The sequence below is a fragment of the Ischnura elegans genome, chromosome 1 (assembly GCF_921293095.1).
Source record: "Ischnura elegans chromosome 1, ioIscEleg1.1, whole genome shotgun sequence".
NCBI classification, from domain to species: Eukaryota; Metazoa; Arthropoda; class Insecta; order Odonata; family Coenagrionidae; genus Ischnura; species Ischnura elegans.
The window spans coordinates 133,644,319-133,661,486 of NC_060246.1; the positions used below are offsets into that span (position 1 = coordinate 133,644,319).

Below are 17,168 nucleotides of genomic sequence, written 5' to 3' on the forward strand. Positions count from 1 at the left end.
GGCGTTCGGTTGCGGTAGAGGTCAACGTTGAAGGGTTGACGCGAGGAGAAAGGGCGAGAGCTTTGTAGCTGTCATGAGAGGGAAAGTGTCGCGGATAGTAGGCGAGTGGTCGCTTCACTCGCCTCCCCCGAAAAAAACACATTGTTTATGCCTGGTGCTCGAATAAAATAACATCTATTTCGTAAAAATTGGTTTAATTAATATTCCAGCTCCTTTAAAAATTTGTGTTGCAACTTCGTCCTACAAACCGGTTTTATAGTAAATTCAGATACAGCAGAAATTTAAAATGAAAGGTTTGACCCACATATTTGAAGTTAAAACTTCAGAACCAAAGAAAAATTCCATTTTACAATTCGAGCCACCTTTGGATAAGACTTGGGATGAAAAAAATAGTAAATAATTAAATCTTATACCTTATCATACAAAGTTTTTATGTCAAACAGGTTAGGTACCTTATCAACTTAATACATTTATTTCATGCTTATGAAAGTGAAGGAAAGGGTCCATATATAAGATAATAGAGATCCATTAGGTTTCATCCCGTTACATTAAATTAGAAAGATAAATTGGATTTGGAGGACATAAAAGAATTCAAATCATAGACTCTGGGCATGCATCGAATCATTCTCTTCATAACTAAAACAGAATTCTCCTTCCACTAGAATAGAAAAACACCATCACATTGGGTCTAGTACTGAGGGTATGATTTCCTCAAGCAATTGAAAGAGGGACGGCGATGAAAAATGACGCCTATGGTCGGCCTTTACGATGCCGACCATTGAAGGCCCCTCTTGGGGAAAGGTGTAACGCGAGAACAAGAGCGCTTTCTAGAATTGTGCGAATGGAGTGAACAATATCTGCCAAGGTGCGTCCTCGAGAACAGCGAGGCTCACGGATAAAATTAGAATACATATCGCATTACCGGAGCGGACTCTTCGTCATTCATAAAAGTTCCACGCCACCCGCGGACAGGTGAGGGAGAACAGGGGGGTGTTTCAGAGTCTCCCTTTCCGAGCGGATCGGGAGACTTGACGCGGATTCTACGTCACTTACTATCGGACAGGCAATCCGTGCGTTTCAGACTGGCTTCCTATCGACTCAAGGCCGGCTTTCCTATCGGATAGAAGTCGAGTGGGCTAGAGGTGCCGGAAACTCATTCCGGTGGCGAGTGGAGATATGTTATATTGCTGTTTTTTATTAAGTATTTGGCTATAATAAAATCATACCACTTTATTTCATGAGTGCTAATATATGTGAATATTTTGATAGAGTAATATAAGTGCAAGTGACTTTAATTCTCGTGTAAATTAGGCGATAAATAGGCAGACTGTATCACTGACGGTACAAGTTCGTTTACGTTGTTATTTGGACGAGTAATTTGGCAAAAAGAACGTGAAACAAGTTGGAATGCATGGCGTAATGACTTACAAATATGCAGGTAGCATAATGCATTGAATACGTGTCCGTGGGTTAAGAAGTATAACAATTTGTATAGTTTGAAATGATTGTGTGTATGACTTGGCATCGTAGTCACATCGAAATTAGACGTGGTTATGTACCTAATTCAGTTGATTCCATGGTACATGGTTTCAGTACATTCCATGTACATTCTAAATATTCATTTTAATACGAAATATTAGTTCAAGCATAACGGGAATAGCCACGATAACAACTATACCGAAGCTCCCTCATGCCATCCTTTTATTTATAGCTTACAAATTTCAGCCTTCCATCAACAATTGACGGTGGCGCAGCGGGTTAAGGCAGTATGCGGTGATGTAAAGATTATGGGTTCGATTCCCTTTTGCAGCGAATATTTTTTTCTTTGTGGATTTATCGCTCACTGAAATATAATTTAGAAGATGTATTTCAAGGTGCATCAATAGCAACAATTTGTCATTTTCGTACCAAATAAAATGGTGTTATAGAAATAACCGAGAACGTGCAAAACAGATAACAAACTAACAAAATTATTTTGCGTCATTTTAGCGTACATAACTCGAGCCATTACTATTAATGGACACTATTCAACCTAATGTAATCACTGTATTTTCTTCCAGCGTAGCTCCACTTTCACGGAAAATTTGTAAGACGTTTACGGATATCATGAAGGCCATAACATCATTTATGATAATCAATATTCATATTTAATTGAGATACTGAATGAAAATATGACAATTTGGTTAAACGCGTAGTTTTCCGCGGCGTTGTCTAGATGATGTCTCCATGTTCCTGGGTTTCACCGCGTGGATTTTCTTTGTGACGACAGAAACTGTCGTCACAAAGAAAATCCACGCGGTGAAACCCAGGAACATGGAGACATCAATTTGGTTAAACAATTGAGTAAGTAAACCATATGTTGTTGGAAAAAATTATGGATTTCGTGACTGCCTGTAGTTTAGTTCTTAAAAACAATCAACTATGCTCTCACGAGAATGACAGAACAAACTCGTTCCAAATTTTCCTTCATTCCCGTAATTTGCTCAAAACGACAGGGTATTACGTTAAAAAAAAAACTACATACGAACAATTCTAAAATTATTTTACCCGGCAACAGCGTCAATAGGGTAGTTTCCTTCATCAAAGAAAACGAAAGGCATTGATTGCGATTCGTTACCCACCATTAGTGTACTCATAATACACAAATTATTTGTTTTTGAAATACCGGTTTAGACGAATGGCAAGGGTCAAATTTTATCCTCATTTGAAAAAGGCCAGATTGGCGCCCATGCGATTCCACTCCACGTGACGTCACAGGGACCTAGTTTCTACACGAGAGGATAGGAGTTATACATCGTCTGAGGTTACCAATGCATGCATGAGGCACAGAGCTCAGGGAAACATGTCTTAATAATCACCTACTAAAACTGGCTAAGGTCGGAAAGTTTTCTTCGTTTGATAAGGTATTAATAAACTTTTTTAAGCCAAGCGCTACCTTTCAGCAAGGTACTAAGCTACCCGCTGGCAGCCTGCGACGTATCAGCGCTAAGCCTCGCCTCAAGGTCACCTCACCGGGCGGGAGGGGGAACCAGAAATACGACGTACGGAGATATTTCCCGGCATTCATACTAGAGCGTCGCGTTTTCGCGCGCTTGAAAATTTTCACTTTTCATTTAATCGCGAAAAATAGATATTGTCATTTAAAAATCTAAAAGCGTGAAATACGTACTCCAGGAGTAATAATCTTTCGATTAAGGCAATAAAAAAATAATAGGAAACCACCCTATTATGTGACAATGTATCAATTAGCACTTATTTATGCCCGTATATACCTTTCGCCTCCCTTGTGAAGCATCAAATCTTGCGGGAGGTTATTTTCGCTGCTCACTTGTCACTTGAAAATTGTGACGCTTTCTCGTTTCCCGGAGGAGGATGACTGTTGACGTCATACCAAAAGCGGAACGCTTTCCGATAGTATGTGTGAAACGCACGGAAGACGAGCGTAGGATAGGTTCCCGATCGACTCGGAATGAATCCGTTTCCGACGCCGCCAATCCTACGAGACTCTGAAACACCCCCCAGAAGGAAAACTACGAACGAGCCACACCACGGCAGCAGATTAAGTTGCCTCACCCTTTTTAGCCTTCACCGGCGAAGCTGAATGACGAGTATTTCCTTTTGTTGAATTTACTGGGTTGCTGACATTTTTAAGCTGCTGAAAAAAGGAATGAAGAGGGGGCCCAATCCCATCCCATTGAAGGTTGATTTCTGTTGCCACTTCGGTCTCATTTTAATCGGTTTTCAAAAATGTCCGCGGCGCGGTGATGAGTGCAATGCGATCTACTATTTTCCAATGTTTTTCAGTATAATGTTTGTCATTGCGAGGAATATCATTAAAAAGTAATGAGCTTGATAGAACACATCATTATGTGCATCAATTTCGGCCAACATCCTTCACTTAACCTTATTTCCCCGTGAAACTCGGATCACTTTTGTTTAAGTATACCGGGACTAGCCACGGTGATAGCTTTTAAGGAGTCACCCGCAACACACAAAATTTCCACAGGGGAGAATGACCCCTCGGTAGCTTAACTGGCTAAAGCACTCGGCCAGATATCGAGAAATTCGGGTCCGAATCCCGGTCAAGGCGAATGATTTTTCCTCTGTGGATTTTTCGCACAGCTCGGATCGCTTTGTCCGTCAGCGACGCGAGTGGCGACTTTTGTAAACCCATTTAAATACGTGATGGGTGACAACACATTTAGAGGTCGACTTGAGAATCCTCTTTTATAATATTCGTGAAAGGAATGTTGAAACCACCTACTTTGTCGTTAAGTTCCGCACTCTGAGAAACTTTGATTGCACATGCTTCCGGGAATCGGCTATGGCAATATTGTACTTGATGATGCCTTGAGATTACCCATACGCCTACTACCGCTCGACCGGTCCGTTTTCTTAGTGCATTACATGCATAACAATTATGCTTTCATGTTGAAACATTCAACGTAGAAAAGGCAACTAATTGTAAAATTTGTCTGTGTCTCAAATTGGAAAATTAAGGCTTGATATTTTCTCAAGTGCACTATTTTTATATTTGAGATGCAAGTAAGTGTTGAAAAAAGTTACTCCATATAACCGAAAAATTTTAGAATGGCAACGTTATTGGTAACGAGAAATCCGAGGTGAAAAAAGACAAAATACCACAAGTAGAAAGAAGTGGCACGCCCTCTAAATTGTGTGATACCAGTTCGAATATAGATGTCCAGAATAATACAAGGTAAATAGTCAATCGCGAAAAATTCCACCCAATTATGCCAAGCAGTATTCATACTTTTAATTAAGCCAAATGATTAAGAATGAAGATCAAAATAAAAACGCAATGTGACGGAAAAAATGAATGTAGTACATTTCTCCAATAAAAACGATTTTTCCCTCAAATAAGGTGATTTTGAGGTAAATATGAAACTAGAAGTCCCCTTTTTTCACAGGGTTTTCCGCGAACAGGGAGTTAACGATAACTTACTGGATTCCGAAAGTAAATGATGATAGCCAGTTTTTTCCAGATAATTAGTATTAAATTCGAAAATATTTCTCATTTTAAATCAAACAAATATTGTTCCTTATTATTGGAGAGATATAAAAATGACGGCTTTATCTGAAGAATATATTATAGAAACTTAATGTGGAAATCTTTCTCACATATTAAAATTTCAAAAGAAGATTTATTTGCAAATATCCTTTAATTTCATGCAAGTATAAACAAATGAAAGTGAAGTTAAACGCATGAGCAAACAAAGCAAAAGTGAAAAAAATAGATTAGAGGTTGAAATATTAAGTCTCATGTATCATAATGACCTCTCATGCCCCATAAGCTCCGGTATAAGAACATTTTCAGGTATTTTTAAATAAATAGCATTGAAAACTAAAGGAATACACGAACGCAATGAAAAAAATAAACGGAGCGTAACGAATTCAGATAGCATCAGCTTACAGGAGCGGAATTCAATTCCAACATACTTACATTTACCCTGATTCAGAGCGTCCCTGGTCCTCCATCAAAGCTTTGCTTACTCGGATTTGATCAAAAATGAAATCTTAGATTTTTAGACTACCGCCGCGAAAACTCAATCCGTTCCTCAAATCCATCCGCTCTCAATACTGCTTTGAGACGAAGAAGTGCGACCTCCCGTTCTCTCCTCAGCCTTCAGCACGCGCCTCGTGGCGAAGCCGGAGAGAGGCGAGAAGAGACGATCCCATAAAAGGATTTAGTCTTACGTGAGTGAGAAAGCCAAGTTTCCTAAACGGGGAACCGACGGATAATCTAGATCTCATGGCCAAGGGAAGCAGACCGCCCGCACTGGAACACCCTCTCCGCCCCCTCCACATTAATAATTTCAGCTGCATTCGATTTCGTAGGGTATTTCAAATAAGCTATTCGTTACCTACATATTACCCCCCAAACCACATCAATAGGCTAGCGGTGGGGTTTTTAGGACAACAGCCGTTCAAACATAAAAAGTAAATGCTCTTCACTAAGTTCCGCCACCTTTTATTAAAGTTCTTCATTTTTCGGTGGAAAAAACGAATTCCCATACCTATCCGTTCGGTAAATTAGCTCTCATAATTTATCGTTTCTGTCGGACCGGGAAAATAAGTAAGGTTCTAATATGGTGTTCTCTGTGTCACTTTTAAAATTATCTATTGTCGATTTCTCATGCAATCTAACAATAAGCCTAGTGAGAAGCCTAAGAGTCTCTAGCGGCTCCCTAAGTGGCGGGCGGGTAATAACTACGATGACTATAGGGAGGGTAAAATTGACTGTTAGCAAAGTCGAGACCCACCCACGGACTTCAATAAAGCGTCTTACCTTCAAACAAGACACTGAGGGACCTAATGGGCGAATTTTAGCACAGATTTAATCATTTTTCTCCGTGAATACTCTTTCACAAGCAAATAAAATTCACTAAAGCTGTATAAAAGTGTTTTTCTTTCACATATGATATATCACTATACGTTTAAATCAAAATTAGGCTACAAATAACATGGAAAATTAAGTGCATATTTTTATTAAATGATCACTTTTTTAACCCTTTCAAATTAAACCGGAGAGTAATTTTGACTTAACTTTTACGTTTCGACCTCTATTACACCATTCTTTTTCCAATAAACTTAAAAGCAGCAAGGATTAACAACCCGAGCTTTTGTTTCCATTTCGATTATTACACTAAGTTATTTCTCAATATGCTTCTATCCTCAAAAATATGTGCATATTGCTTAGCAGTCTACATTTTTTCGATTCTTAGTAAATCTTCATCATAAGAGCCTATATTTAAAAGCATATTTTAAACTTTAATTCCAAAAAGAACATACGAGTAGCATGGTGTAAATAAATAGAAAGTATAACTTGAATAGCCCATTATTGTGATCGTCATTAGATGAACATCAAATGAAGATTTTTTGCAATTTTCTTACGAATGGACTCCATTTCATTTCTGGTACGGAGCTTCTCAATTCCCGAGATCTCCCCGCCCATGTGATGACTGTGCGGCGACAGCAGAGAAATAAAAGACGATCGCTTCATTCATATCCAACGGAATTCCGACGCGATTTCCCACGCTCTCCAAGATCACCGCTCCCCCGCCACTCAACATCCAAGGCGATCTTCCTCCACTTGCGCAAGTTTTGATCGGGAGTTACGAAACCGTGACGAAGAGGTTCCCACCGCGAAGAATATTAGATGTATTCTAATGCATGTTTACGATCGACATACGTAGCAAAAAAAAAGGGTCCACCAAGCCATTTCTCATCGTTTTGAAATAAATACTTGGTGTTTCTTACACCATCTTGAAGATGGTGTGGTAACATTGAAAGCTAGGTATTAATAAATTTTACAATCGTGGAAAATTGCAAGTATTTATTTCAGTATGGAAAGTTTTCTCTCCATTACGCTTGCATCTTTAGATTTCATTCATTTCTCATCGAATGCACTTGAAATACTTGAACGACTAAAATACTGTAGCATGGAAATTTATGAGATAAAATCATCTTGTTCATAAGAAGAAGGCATAAATTCCATCTTTTTAAATGGTTTACAAACTTTCTTCCTAAAAAAATTAATGAAAATTTTGGCTTAAAGATGTGATGCTTTATCAACCATTCCGGTAAGAGAAGTAATAAATAAAATAATACGTGCATTTTTATGCTACACCAGAAAATTGAACTTATGAGGGCGTGCATAACTGATGTAGTTACAATTTTCATTTTTTAAGAACCTAGCGACACTAACGATACAGGGAATGATCAAGGTGAAAGAATTCAAAATGAAAACTATGATGAGTTAATCTATAAGTCTTATGTTGTTCAGTTTAAGAGTCATTATCTCATGGGTAAGTCAGAGACTGTAAATGGACCAAAGCAACCTTAAATGCGGATCACGTTCCTGATACCCTACGGGCAACTTTACTCGTAATGTAGCCGTACCTCTCGAAATGTAAAAATGAGAGATTGGATTTTCATAAAACAATAATTTCCAAAACGCATTTATGCAATCAATTTCCAAGTTTTTCTACGCCCTTTAAAAGCAGCGCTGGCTTAACAAGGGGCCGGCGACTTAAATTACTGCCATGATTATTTCACGGCGTAAGTCCTTTACTCACTTGAAACGCAACGGGCAACCTCGCAATACGTCATAGGGCGGTCACGTGAAGCACACAGCCATTAAGACTCAAAATTCGGTGATAAAGAATTTCATAATGCTGTCTTGGCCTAGTATAATTTAGTTGAAAAGAGCGCCCCACCAGGATTATTTTCCTCGATAAATTCCGCGAATCATATTTCCGATAAAGGCAGCTGAGCCGACCTGTCCACAGGAATGAAATTTCGACCACCGTGTTGCAAGAATCAGTAAGAAAAAACGACATAAAAATTTCATGGTAGAACATCATCATTAGCATGACATCTTTAATGCGATCGAGAAAATTACGCACCGTTGAAGGATAAATCGTGATACGCGCTTAATTGAAGCCTAGAGGAGGGCAATTATTACATTATGTGTTATATTTTATTCTAATTTACCTTGGCCATTAACTATTAATGTAATTAACTTACTTTAAAGTTGTAACTGATCATTGCATTCGATTTAATGAATTTATTATTTCTTTTTAACAGCATAACACTAGTAGTTGAATGCAATTTACAAAAGGTTTTACATTTTAATTAACATAATAGCACATAAAGCATAATTTAATTTCGCGCCCAAGTGTACTACAGACGGAATACAGGTGGCGGCGCCGAATCACAAACAAAAATATTTAGATCAAGGATATATTAACACTGAAATGCTGCATTATCGAAAATCGAAGTCACTCATTGCTACGAATGACATTAAATTGAGACTAACGCACGAATTTCGCTCTAACTGCTTATGTCAAAGACATAGACTTAGGACATGGAATGCTTTATCACAGTATTCTTCATCAAATCAGCTCACTGCCCCCAAATAAGAATGGCTCCGTTATAAGTACAAGTTGTGCACCTCTCCACCAATTAAAATCTTCTCCTCAGCAGGAGTAGAAATTTTAACAAGCAATACTAAGACAAAATGTAATAAAGTCAATAAAATTGAAAAAATGAGTATACCACCTCGATTTTGCCTTTTACACCCATGTGTCTGACAGATAGTAAAGAACGAATCTAAAAACATAGAAATATTTTTTCGCAACTCGCTAGTAACTCATAAATCTTTATGCAATACAAACTGACCTCGTTCTTGATTATAAAGCATATTAAAAACTTTAAGTGAGGACCACTGACCATTTTGAGCACATAAATAACACTTTCTACCCCTTATAACTTAAGATATCGTGGTAATTATGACAAGGAAAAGCAGCACATAAAATACTTTTCTGTGAAAAATATGTGTTAAGAGAAAGTGGTTGGGCAAGAGGATGGTCCAATTAGCATATCGACCATCTCAATGCCAAAGGTTACCGCAGAACAAATTTTTTAACGTGGCTAAAAAAAACACGCAGGTCTTGGAATGGGATGGCCCATAACTCACGAAGTCATAAATCCACCAAGGACGCCCTTGCAATTCCATCCTAACACGGTGTTTAACTGTTTACATCATCAAGATGATGTACGACAACGATTAACGAGTTAAGCACAAGCCTTCCGGCAGGAGAGCGCTTTTAAGCGAATAAACTAGATTGAGGTCATGCTACTCAGATTCGCCCACCTTGATGTCGCTCGCTCATTTGTTTTTTTGACAATCGCTCACACTTATTCAGTCCACTGCACATTAACGGCGACTGAAACTTAGAAGTAGGATGGGGAGGGACAAATTACAGGACGGACCGTATTTGAGAATGGCAGAGTTAAATAAACTTAACGAATTCAAGAATAGAATTATGTTTCGTTGAGCATTCTTTGGTCTTTAGACAACCAAAATACCTGAGTTTCTAATACGCCCACGGCAAACTGCTGACTAACCTCCAAATTCTTTCCGCCGATAAATTTTCCTCTTACTCCTTGAGGATGGACTTATAATCACTGACATCCGGTAATTAAATCTAAATTAAATCTTGGCAAAAATTAATAAATGTATAACAAAACTATAGCCTTCAGTGTTTCCTGTCGAAACCAACTCATCTTTTATGCCAATGTAAGTAAGATTATGAAAAAGAACCCTCAGATAATAGTCCTTTAGTGTGACGCGTAAGTTCACTAAGGATACATAAATTGCATTGATTTTCGTCAGCGCCAAAACAAAATTCGTAAAATTATGTAAATCACGTAATGACGCATGGCTGAATGTAGAATACTTAAATCTACCGAAAATCGATTTCACTATCTACCGATACAATTTCCGAGTCGGATAAGTGAAGAAAACACCATCAGAGAAATTTAAGGAATCTTAAGTAATAGTATATTTGAGGATGTCTTTGAATCATGTGGGAAACGGTAAGGGGTGAATTGATTAAAAGTGATGGATCATCTGGTAGTGACTGTTCTAACGGATAATGATTACTATTTTTTCGATAAAAATTGATATTATTAGGGAGCTCCATATAATACAAGCATAATATCAATAATGACACCCAGAGTTATATCTTCTTTTCACTATCTTCTTAATGTCGTATCCGAATATGACAACCATATTTTTCCACAACACTAGGCATGGAACAAATAGAGCAATTTTTTTGGCATCCGCGCATGTCGTTGAATCCATAATCATACATTTTTATCATCAGTTCATCTACTTTTCACATTATTCGCCGAAGGCATATCTTTAATTTCCTATTTATGATTACAGCCTGCAAAATAATCGTGATTATTTCCATGTAATTTGATCCAATAAAGGTCTTGCTAATTCGTAGCCGATCTATTTGCTCTACGAGTAAAAACTTTTGGATTACAACACACCCCATAGCAAGAGCGTCTACGGGGAAAGAGAGGGTCTACATTTTTCAGTGCGGGCCACTAAAAGTTTGGGATAAACTCGAGCATCTCCCAGTGGGGGGTCAAAAAATGAATGCATTATTCACTGGATATATAAGCAGTGTTATTAGGACCATATCAATCTCTTTTCTAGCTTAAAAAAATTCTAAATATTTAATCCAATAAATTAAAATAAAGCCGGGGATTGCTTATTAAATCCCAGAATATAAAATTGAATAGAGGAAAAGGAAGATGCAGTTTCAGGACATTCCTCATCCTATTACGGTATTTAAAAGAAACGTTACCGGGTATCAATTAATAAGCGCGGAGCGTGTCTGTCTGTGAATAGTTTGGAGCGGGAGCCTTCAAGCTAGAGCTGTTCGGCATCTCTGATGCACATTACCGAGATCTGGACAAAAAAAACTACATAAGACTCCACGCAGGCGCTTGAAGGGGGGATAATACCGAAGCAAACGGGTTACAGGACTTCTTACAAGGAAAATGCTTCATGAATCAGAGAGAAAACTGGCTCTAAGGCATTTTCACACTTCATTTTCAAACCATTGCGCACCGTAATTTTCGAGTTAACTCCCCCAGCCCTCAACCATTCCAACTCGAGAATGAGTCACGAATCGGGAGAACCGCCTCCACCCCTCACGAAAATCACTCCTCACTCCTTTTGGAGCGACAAGTTGACCGCAGTCTGCCCCGCCCCTGGCTCATTCCCAAATGAAATACACTCGAGGCTATCAAGCATACGCACATACTTTCATCTGCAGCATCAGGAGTCTGAATTTGTAACATGATACAATTTTACGCAAAAATATGAGTGTAAAGAACAATAATAATTAGCGGGCAAACGATAGAGTCGAGAGATAGATTCTGCTATGTCGGATGTGCTTCCTGAAAATAGTATTTCATGATACAGATTAAGCAACAGTAGGCAACGTCCACAACTTCGATTACAAACTTCTTACCGTGATGATGACACTAAGACGTTGACAGGTGCCTATGCTGAGCAAGATTGAATTTTGGACAATCCCGACAGTTATTCTTTACCGATGGTCGTAGGTAATATTTTTACAACGTTAGAATTAGTGCGAAAAATATTTAAATTTACGGAGATATCATACTAGGGTCATATCCTACAGGAGGGAAATATGGTCGAATATATATTTATTGTTAGTATTCATTGGGTCAAAGTCGTGATTAAAAACATTCAATTCATTTAATATTCATACGAGAACAGCAAAGCATACAAACGTAAATCACAAAGTTTATTAGTTTATCAAGCTAACATGATTGACATCTTTAGTATCTATCATGAATATTTTTTTTCATTACAGAAAGCCAAAAATTGGAAAGTTATCAAAATCAAGTTCATTTAAAAAATAAAAATCATTACAGTTGCATCAAAATAAAGGATAAATTTGGCAAACACCTTTCCATTCGCAAGATAAAAAACGTCCCTTCTCCGCCATGGTAAGGGGCAACATTTCAAAAATTACACTAAGCCAAATTGCAGACCGACCGCAAAATTGCAGAACCTAAAAGATTGGATGCGCAATTACTTTATGCACACCGGCATACCGAAACAAATATTTTTCCTTATATGACCAAGAAAAAGCTCTCCCAGCATATGGGAACCAGCAATCAACATAACTTGGTGAGTTTTACGATTAACTCGAGTTGCGTCAGGGTAAAAATTTTCTTCCCGGTGTAGTGAGATCAGCAAAATATTTAGCGCGTTTGAGCATTCCACCGGCACTCATAATGATCCCCTTTGATGATCTGATTCGCCTTTTTTTATTTTGAGCCGAGGCCGGAGGAAAAATTTAACGCTGGATCTCTCGGTAACTGGGCCGTCCATAACCTCAAGGAAGGAGGTTCGCCTCAGGGAGAATCAGCAGACCAGGATGAAGCAAGATCACTCAATTTGACACGGCATTTGATTGATCGGACATGACGCTTTTATTTTAAGCGAAATTGGAGGGGGTCGCAATTGCTCGTGCACACATTTGGGAGAAATGAGGTTACGATCTGAGTGTTAACCGCTGATTTGGCTCATTTTCTTTCAAGCAACTCCCAAAGTGAGGAATATCATCGTGGTGACCGAAGGAGAACGCCATAAATCGAGATATGTAAGTACTCCGAAGCTCAGCGCTGCGTTTTCTTACCCTCAGCATACTCGATGTGGGTACTCGAGTAAGTTGGGAAGAAACGGTGCCCTTTTGAATGAGGAATGTAACCATATTTATTCAGAAATTTGATGACTCCTGGAGTAGTTCTGTAGAATAATAGTATGATGAAGTATCAAGGAATAAGCTTTGTTATTCCTGCAAAATTAGATTTTTATTAATGTTTTTTCAATGGAGAACCAACTACGGGAAACATATCACAAGAAATATAATGATAAAAACCTGGTAGGTTAATGCCGTCCTTCTTTGATATTATTATTTAACAGCAAATAACAACTCTGTTTGTAATAATAGTTTTAGTTTGAAATAATAAATCAGTTTGTTCTACTACCATAGTGGAGGCAAAATCGACTAATATTGCAAGAAAAGACCCTCGTGAATATATTCATAGTTGTACAGCGAAGTATACCTACATTTCGGTTATAATTAGGAACTATATTACTTGAGGCTGCTCAATAGAGGAAAATTACAGAAAAAGATTAGCTTACATGATAAGATTATGCATTCTAACCTTTTTGATTTTTGCGAGATTTTCTTATTCCTAATGTACAACAGATTTTGCCCGTTGTGGTATCTTCAGGTACAGTATTGACAAACAAAATAATCTCCGCGCGAACTCAAGCCTATCAGATTTAACCCGTTTATCCCAGCATCTGACCCAATGATGCAAGTTCATTTTCAGTCAGTAAATTCCAGGCATCAATTCCTTCTCTCGCAGGCATCAATCATAAAAAACCTTAGCAAATAAAAAAAATCAGTCAAAGATGGTTCATATTTTTCAAAATTTCTCAGAAAGGAGTACCTTAAATGCAATTTCGAGGTTCATACACTTTTTTCAAAACTAGTAGTATTTGCTATGAGGAGATATTTTCGCTAGATAAATCGATATAAGCTCCCATCATTTTAGAACTTACGCATTTCGAGCGCGCTGTAAGCAATTTATCCCTTATGGCGCTAGCCCCTTACGGAGAGACCTGACATAAGAATATTTTCTAGTTGACTTTTGTCGTAATTACAAACGGAAAATGATATTGAAAAATAACTATCCTGGAATCGAACGTGTCGAACCTCAAAGTGAAAAAATCACTATTTAATTTTAACGTTTGAGTTCAACCTGTAGCCAAAAATTTTTCCTTACAATAGACCTCGAGTTAACTGTTTCCTCGATTATTCTGGACTATTCCCACAACATTACGCCAGGGGGAGAGACAATGTAAGTAATAACTACTATAAATATTCAAGCCTTGACATTATGCTAAAATGAAAAAAATGAGATTGCTCTCGCAAGTAGCACGTACACGCATGAAATTGATTTTCGGGTCGCTACACCGTGATTCACGAGGAAGCAAATAATTTGCCCACAAAAACTGGAAGGCGTGAAAGTATCAGGTAGCAATGGGAGCATTTTCCGCTCCGAGAGCCACCACGCCCCATAACATCCATCCCCGCAATTCCATACTTCATACATCATCGCCTGGCGAAAAATTCTATAGCCTTGTGCACAGAAAATAAACGTGACTTAACTTCCCCAGTTTGGGCCAGTTCACAATAACATATGGCGGTGTAACTCAACTTAGCCAAATGAATAAGTAAGTACCGTTCTACATCTTTTACAACTCTACGTCTTCCACTCACAATACAATTCATTTCAAGGGGACGGAATTGCCTATATATAGTTCTAAAAGCTATCATAAATCCTCTAAAATTATTAAATTATTGTTTATAACAGTGAGCTGTGAGTTACAGTAGTATGCCATTTTTAATGGCAGTACAGCTTTCTTGCTTCGGGTAATAATATTACGGTTATGCCAAGTTGAGTTGCGGTGAACAGGGTAATAGCCAAGGCCTGCTCGACGACCTCAGTTCAAAAAGCTTGCCAGAGGCTTAACCCCTCTTCTTCTTTTTTGTAGGTGTCTCTGTTTTTGAACAATTGAAGCCATTAATATTTTCATAAAATATTGAACACACAGCTTTACTTTTGCAATATTGTATAACTATTATTTATTTAAGTGGCTATTGGACCAATCAAATTTTGATCGAAGTGAATATTGATGAAAGGATCTCTACAGTTTGATGGTGACCTAATTTAAGAGATAACCATTGACCCTATATAGGCAGAATGAGTCTATTAGACCCAGTTTATACTTAGTAGAGTCCTTTCCATAAGAACTGATGATACCAAGCTCATTCGTACCGGGAACGATTATTTATTATATTATATTATATTATATTTAGAGCAATCCCTTGACGTTCCATGCAATGAAAGCCGTAAGTTTTCATTGCATGGAAATTGATTTTCAAAGGCAGTGAGTATGATTGCATATGACGCGAAACTTTATCATTTAGTTTGAAATATGAAATTTACCAAGTAGTGCTTCAAAAGGAAACAAAATATTTTAATATTTAACCCTGAAAACGTTTTCGCTATCAAACAAAACAATATACTGGTTTACCGCTCATTATTTCAGGCTCGACTTTAAGTAACCTTTCGTACAAGAAAGTAAAGTGGAAAATAAATAGGTTTTAAGACGAGTTTATAGCTTTTTTAGGCTAAATATGCTGTTTTATTTTATATGGGTAAATAAAACGTCAACGTGAAAATAGCACTATATATCGTGTCTGCTAAAACAGTAGATTGACCAAAGCAAGTAGATAGTTCGAGCACTATGTTAAAAATTCTTTATTTCCCAAAAAGATTGGGGTTGGGAAATCACCTAAAGGGAGAGTATTTAAATCTTGATTAAGCAGACTTCTACTCTTGGGAAAAGCGAAGCAAAAGTCATATGTTTTCAGGCCATTTTGGCAGTATCCAGTTAATACTTCGATTCTCGGTATCCAGCTCGAACATTTCCGTATCGATAGACCCATCATCCTGTCTTCCTCGTGAGTCCGCCCGAAAGAAAGCGGTCCGAAAGCGAAGAATATCGAGAGCAGTTTCATAACTCTTTCCAGGAATTCTGTCCTTCAACTTTTTCCGCCCATCCATCGCACCGTTATTAATCTGGATGACATTTTCCTCATTTCGACATCTTACATTGACTTGCTTGGCCCGCATTTCGTTTGGCCATCACAGATGGTGATTAAAATTGGACCTTAACATCACGATATCTTCTCCAATTTTCTCGATGAAATATCGTTTTCCTTAAAAATCTCGATCAAAATGCTAACTACCTGTTTTAATTCTATCTATGGACCTTGGCGAACTCTTTAAGGCCTGATTACACGATGCATTTGCTCGTGCGAGTTAAATTGTGAATGCAAGAACGAATTTGGTGGACGGGAACGGAAGGTACACGAATGTATGAAACTAACCAGCATATATTCTATTATCTTTTCATGCATTTCTTAAGGCTGTGTGGCTACATGGTAAATTTTCGCGTCCTTTGATAAAATATTCGAATATTATCTCAAAGCATATTTTAATTATTATTGTACCAGTATTTGATTAAAAAATGACGATAAGTCAAGCTAGCAAAAATAATGCATGTATTTGTAAACCCTGCTCAATACCGGAACTTCTATTTCAGGCCAAAACGACTAAGTCCAACACGAAGACGGCATAGGACAAGCGTTGCTGTCCCAGGTTGGTAAGTGTCCTTTTACTCTTCATCATAAATGTTCGGATTTTATACATTTTTGACTTTATTGCATGCCAGGAAAGGAATATTAAGGAAATAATATGCCAGTCTTTCAATATTATACTTTTATTACGCAAAATTTAATCTGAAAATAGCAAGATCTTTGACTACTTCCTTTCACTGACGTATTCCGGAATATGAGGATCATATTTATCTGCAGATTACTACGTCACAATAAGGAGGACAGAGGGAAGGAAGCATGAAGCCAATAAAGAAATCTCTAATAATCAAATGGATGTGCATGACAATGTGATTTTGCAGTAAAAGATTAAAACGTTTCGGAAAATTCCACTTCAAAAATGTAGTTTTCATGAAATAGAGATGTCACGCTCTAGAATATTGTGCGGCACTGTCACACACACAGTCCTCGCCGAGTAACGCCCAACGTCCTGGCGAATGTTTTTGCTCAATAGAATTTCTCTCTCATAATTAAGCGTTTTAAATGGCATCTCGA

The 17,168-nt window shown here is 37.9% G+C and overlaps 1 protein-coding gene across 1 annotated transcript in view; it reads left to right on the forward strand.

The window, feature by feature from the left end:
* LOC124170444 overlaps window positions 1-17,168 on the forward strand; it is a 151,461-nt gene that overhangs the window by 26,103 nt on the left and 108,190 nt on the right. The window contains exon 2 of the mRNA XM_046549169.1: window positions 16,604-16,663. The gene's annotated coding sequence lies outside the window, so the exon portion shown is untranslated. The remainder of the gene's footprint in view (window positions 1-16,603; window positions 16,664-17,168) is intronic.